The 6000-nt window shown below is 44.8% G+C and overlaps 1 long non-coding RNA gene across 18 annotated transcripts in view; it reads left to right on the top strand.

Moving 5' to 3' along the window:
• Positions 1-6000, top strand: part of LOC119352991 — a 42758-nt gene that overhangs the window by 8019 nt on the left and 28739 nt on the right. For 16 of the 18 annotated variants that reach the window (XR_005170302.1, XR_005170300.1, XR_005170298.1 and 13 more), the window contains 3 exons: positions 243-559; positions 1103-1424; positions 1522-1658. This is a non-coding gene — a long non-coding RNA (uncharacterized LOC119352991). Of the gene's footprint in view, positions 1-231; positions 560-1102; positions 1425-1521; positions 1659-6000 lie in introns of all 18 variants that reach the window. The other 2 variants (XR_005170293.1, XR_005170290.1) reach the window with 2 other exon arrangements.

The raw sequence follows: 6000 nt of genomic DNA, 5'->3' as shown, positions 1-6000 counted from the left end.
CTGCATTGGTTAAAACATGTTTTGGTAGGAGAAGACTGTCGGCTGAGTGCAATGGTTAAAAGCAAATGATGGTTTTGCCTCACCCTCTTTGTACTGTTTGATTTCATTTCTTAGTCATTGTTGCATTTATCAACAATATAAACTTTTGAAAAAAATGTAACAGCCATATCTTCTTTTATGTTTCATTGTTATTGATCTGTTTTTGATGATCTTAATCCTTACATTTCATAGTTGATCTCTAGGTATGCAAAGAAGCTGGATTCGTGACAAGTTTATTTGAGAGATTGGTTATGCTCAAATTTGATAAACATTTTTTGAATATACAGTATCACATGAATCCTTCTATCAGCTTATTTCCAAGTGCTATGAGAGGAAGATTTTAGATGGTTCCATTGTCATGTCTCCTAGTTGTGATAAGGATTACACATGCCTCCCTTTTGTCAGCTACACGTTTCTAAATGTCACTGATGGAAGAGAAGACAAAGAGGGCATAGGAAGCAGTCGCAGAAACATGGTTGAAGTTGCTGTTGTTTGCAACTAATCCATTCCATCTTTAAATGTATGTTTAAGCTGAACTCTATCCTTCCTTTAACCTTAATATCCTTTCTATTTTTTCTTTTATGAAGCTACCTTGCTAATATAACATTGGATCTTTAGAAGTTTACGTGGTCTGCTGTTCTTGGACTGCATACTTTATAATCTTCATTGGTAGAAATGTGTTCACTACAATAGTGTACGTTGAGAGTCCAGATTTCTATTTGTATCTCATGATATGGTATTGCATCAATCAAGCTTTATGAAATTTCAATTCTACTGCCCTCTTTCGTAGACAAATATTACATTTGTAGTTAGAAAAAAGAGAACATTAGGTAGATGACATGAAAGGTGAAACATTATGCCATATTACAGTTGTTGGCCACTTTATGAACCCACTTTAGTAACTTCTATTATTTCCGGACTTCATAGTGAAAAAGCAATGATATGTCAATGATTCGGGGATATAGAATCGACTTAAATTTGCTGAAGAAAATGCTTTCATTAGCCTTGTCCAAACTTTGATCCCTAAAGATCACTAAGCATACCACATAAGTTATTTCTGCAGGTTGGATAAGGACAGACCTAAGGGCTCAGCATAGTCCGCGGTCTCTCCATATATTGCTCAAGTTGATGTAATTAAAAGTTGACCTGCCAAAAAATATGACACATATGATGGCTTTCATGTGCGGGTGAAGTCCATTGATGATTTCCAAGGAGAAGATGATACATCAATACTATCAACTGTTAAGAGAGGAGTTGTAGGATTTCTTGCTGATAACCAAAGAACAAATGTTGCTCTTACTAGAGCAAGGCGTGCATCAATTTATTCGGGACCCCTTGTTTTATTGCTGCTCAAAGTATGTCTGACCGATTCTACAAATTATCAGGTGGATGCTTTTTCATGCACGTTCTGTCTTTGGATTGTTGGGAATGCTCATACACTGTATACAAGTGGGACTTAATGGACAGACCTTGTTGCTGCAGAGAGATGTAAATGTGTTTTCAGTGCCACTAATGATGCAACCATCTGTAAGTTGGTTCTGCAAGTAAAGCAAGAGCTTGATGAACTTGACGATCTTCTTAATGCTGATTCAGTGGGTTTCAGCCATACCAGATGGAAGGTAAGTATTTAGCCAGTTTGACTTTGAACATGCTTTCATGTTTTCTAATATGTCGCTGCACTTAAATTACCCAAAATGCAAACAACATGTATGTACATTTGTCCTATTAGACTTATGACTCTTGTCAGGGAGTTATAGTTTACTGAGTATACAATTCCTTTATAGTGTGATTTTGTTTGTGTTCATGAATAGATCTGTACTTCACTTTTCAGAATCATGTATGTGGTTCGCTTGTCTCTGCTAGGCTGTTTGCTCTGTAATTGGATTTTGCGAGGTTTGTAGGACATCCGCTACTTTGTACCATGCTATGTTAATCATTACGTGGTTCTTTACATAGAGTACGCGTCATCTTGAGAACCTCCTAGTTTTCTTGAAGAACACATTGTCCTTTCATTTTTCTCGTATATGTTAGGAAATATGCAACTTATATTTTCAGGTGGCCATAGGCCAATATATATACATGTAGAGGTGCGGTACAATATGCAGAAAACAAAGAAGACATGTAATATATCTAGGTGTGTTGAGAGAAATCATCTGTAAAGATAATATAGTAGCGATGACCTCCTTTCAAGTCAAAGGGAGCTGGACCCTAGTCATCAGAGTTAACAAGGTCAAAAGGACGTTGAAACATAGTATCCCTATGAGGATAATGTAACTGGACTAGTTTACCAAGCCAACAACCCTGACAGTCTAAAGTCATCGTTGGAGAGGGATCCAAGAACACGTCGAACTAAGTATGGGAGATGAGAGCCACATAAGTGACAAAGCCAATGATGCCACTTCTGAAAAGAGCTGGTGGACAGGGGAACATGGGAACAAAGGCCGAGAGGCTAGTGGTGGTGGCAATGGAGGGAAGATGAAGCTATTCAAGCTCCCAGAGACCTTGGGGCTCACGGCGCCGGGGGCCAGCACTAAGGAGAGCATCAGTGTGACGGACCAGAATAGAACAGGACTCGGAGTCAACAATCTGACCACCAAATATGAGCTGCATGGTAAGTTGAGGAATATGAGCAACATCAGGAACATGAAATGACGAAGTGCTAAGAATGCCTTGGCCATTAACTTGGAGGGAGGTTCCATCAGTAGTAAGAACATGAACATGCGAATCGAGGGGTCTAATAGAAGGCAAAGTGGATGAATCATGAGTCATATGAAAAGATGCCCCAGTATCTAAGAATCCATGGAGATGCACCTGCCTATGTAGAAGGTGGTCTCACAATGCTAGAATAGTCCATAACATAACCAGCAGAACCTATCGGTGGAGAACCAGAGGATGTAGCTAGCAGGCATCAAAGTCGCGTAATCTCCTGCCAAGTCATGGGTGGCTTAACTGAAGAGGTCGATGTAGATGCACTCTACAAGGAAGAACCAAAGGCGCACAATCTCTTGCTCAGTGAAGGTCACATCAGAAGTAGATGTAGCAACATTGAAAGGGGAGTGGCCACCACTACCTGTGGAAGCTGCGAGAGGAGGTAGTGTACCATGACTAGTATTGTCTGCAGAGATCGGTTGAGGGGACGAAGTCGCATGCAGACGAGCACCAAGTGCCAAGGGAAGGCGTGTGTGAGGCGTAGTTGATGTAGCCAGATGCACCAACACTGGATGAAAATCACAAGAGTAGTCGATGTAGTGCGACTACACCGGTGAAAGTCGCGATAGGAGTCGATGTAGAGCGACGATCACCATGTGTGGAGGCCACCGAAGAGGACGACGTCACAGACGGACGAGCACCAAGCACCGAGACGGTGCATGTGCGAGACGAGATCAATATAGGGAATACCATCAAAAGGCAGCAGACATCGAGGGAGATGTGTACCCGACGAAAACATTGTACCTGTTTTTTCCTCCTTTTATCACCAAGTCAATCGATCTTGATTAGAGACCAGAGGCAGTCAGTGGCGGCACACTACAATCCTAATCGATTAAGTAATCGATCCAAGAGCAAGAAGGTTAACACTGGAGGGCAAATTTGATGGGCGGCGATGTAACCAGCAGGAGGCAGCAACTTGCACGAGATCTAGCGGGGCGGCCGAGGAGTCACCGGTAGGACTAGTGGGGCAGATTCGTGAGCCCGCAGGCGGTGGGGTGGACTTGCGGGGCGGAGCGGCGAGTTGACAACAGATTGCCTGGTTGGGTGTCGGGGTGGCTGATGGGGTGGAGCAGCTGGCCACCTGCGTGGGGTATTTAGGGTCGGCAGCAGGATGGAAGCAGCAACACGTGTTCGGCAGTAGGCATGTTGCGGGCCACCTGTTTGGGGTATTCAGGGGCATTGACCTACAGGCGTGGCAGCAAAGGCGACAACAGGATGGAAAAGCAACACGTGGTCAGCATCAGGCATGCCGCGGGCCACCAACTTGGGATATTCAGGAGCGATGACCTATAGGCGCGGCAACAGGGCGATAGCAGGATGGAAGAAGCGGCATGTGGTTGGCAACAGGCATGTTGCGGACCACCTGCTTGGGGTATGTAGGGGCGTTGACCTATAGGCGCAAGATGACCATCAACGAGGTGGGAGGAGGAGCATCGACTTGGCAAAAAGCAGGCGAGTGGGGGAAGATTGCAACGACGGTGTGAGATGGGATTTGATCCGAAGAGCACGAGTGGCTCGTGAAAAAAAATCAAGGGCTATAATGCCATGTTAGAAAAAATGCAACTTATATTTCCAGTTGGCCAGTTTAGAGGTGCGGTACAATATGCAGAAAACCCCTTATAGAATGCGAAAAATACAAAGGGGTACACGACTAAATATATGCAACTCTAACATTATACATTGTTCTTTCATTATGAAATTCCTACTTATTCTCATTTTTGTATTCGTCATTCTTAGCGATGAGTTTAGAAAGTCTTTCACCAAATATAACGACTGCGGCCTAGGATCGCATAGGAGGGGAAAAAAGCAGGTGAGAGAGGGATCAGAGGCGAGAAATGAGAGGTAGGTGGGACACATAGAAGAGAGGTGAGCAAATCAGAATTCTCATATCACGTGAACAATACACAACGCTTCACACTACATTTGACAATCACCTAGTTGGTCATGGGCCCTACTGTCACACACACAACTAACCAAGACTAAGTCTCCTCTGCTAGCTGTGGATCTCGCTCTTTTTCCCCATGCATTCCTTCCTGCCGTCTATCTCTGCTGTTCGCCTCCACTTCTGGCATTTCCTAGATTGCAGATGGGGAGTGCGTGACATTCACCTCTCATTGAGATGGTGCCGCACCGTCAGTGTCCACATAGGGGAAATGATGTCGGAGCATGTGGTAGCCTTCCTAGGTGGCACTGGTTGGCGGCAAACTAGCCCAGTGCATGAGCGCCCGTGGAATGGCAGTAATTCCCTTTGTTGACAAGGCAATGCTCGAGGATTGCTGAGGTTGCAAATCATTGACCATGAGATATGGAGTAGGCAATTGTGTCAATACCAGAGCATGATCCGTTGTGAAGGGCTTGACCTGCGGGACATGAAATGCGAGATGGATCTTGTTGTCTGGTGGTAGGTCGAGCTTGTAAGCGAGGGAATCAACGCGAGCAAGGATCTTGTACGAGTCAGAATTTGTATGCAAGCTTCAGGATGGCTGGTTGACGACCGAGAATTGCACATACGGCCGCAACTCCAGGATAACTTGGTCGCCGACGGTGAATTCACATTTTGTGCGACAAGTTTGGCTTGATGCTTCATGTGTTGTTGGGCGCGTATAAGATGGGACTTGAGCATGTATGTAAACTGTTGGTGCTTCGATGCGTGCTCTTAGAGGAACTTCGATGTCTTGGCATTGAAGAGATTAATCTGCACGCCATAATTTGGTTTGACTTCATAGCGCACCTGGAACAATGACTGTCTGATTGCATTATGGTGGCCATGGTGTACAGAAGTTTGGTGCCCATGAGCACGAACAACTCGTGATAGAATGAGCATATGAAGATTTTGTCATGATTCGAGATAATGGAGTCCGACACGCCGGGGAGCTTGATCGCTGTGTCGAGGAATGTGCGCTACCTATGGAGCAGTAAAACGGTGATGCAGGGGAATGAAGTATGCATACTTTGACAGGCGGCCAACGACCATGAAGATGATGTCGGCACCATTTGAGCGTGAGATCCCCTTGATGAAGTCCATGGTGACCTTGCCCTAGACGCATGCTGGCACTGGCATCGGATGCAGAGTATCGGCTGGGTGTGCATGTTCGTGCTTGGCCCATTGACACAGCGCGCACTGCTTGACAAATTCCTCGACATGTACTTCCTTGCCCGACAAGAACATCTTCTTAAGGGTGATGTAAGTGGCGTGGATGCCCATGGTCGAAGTGTGTAGCTCACCGATGTGCATAGTTTTCAACACGACAT

The sequence above is a fragment of the Triticum dicoccoides genome, chromosome 2A (genome assembly GCF_002162155.2).
Source record: "Triticum dicoccoides isolate Atlit2015 ecotype Zavitan chromosome 2A, WEW_v2.0, whole genome shotgun sequence".
Classification (NCBI taxonomy): Eukaryota; Viridiplantae; Streptophyta; class Magnoliopsida; order Poales; family Poaceae; genus Triticum; species Triticum dicoccoides.
The sequence above is the reverse complement of the archived record's forward strand: the minus strand, read 5'-3'. Positions and strand labels throughout refer to the sequence as shown.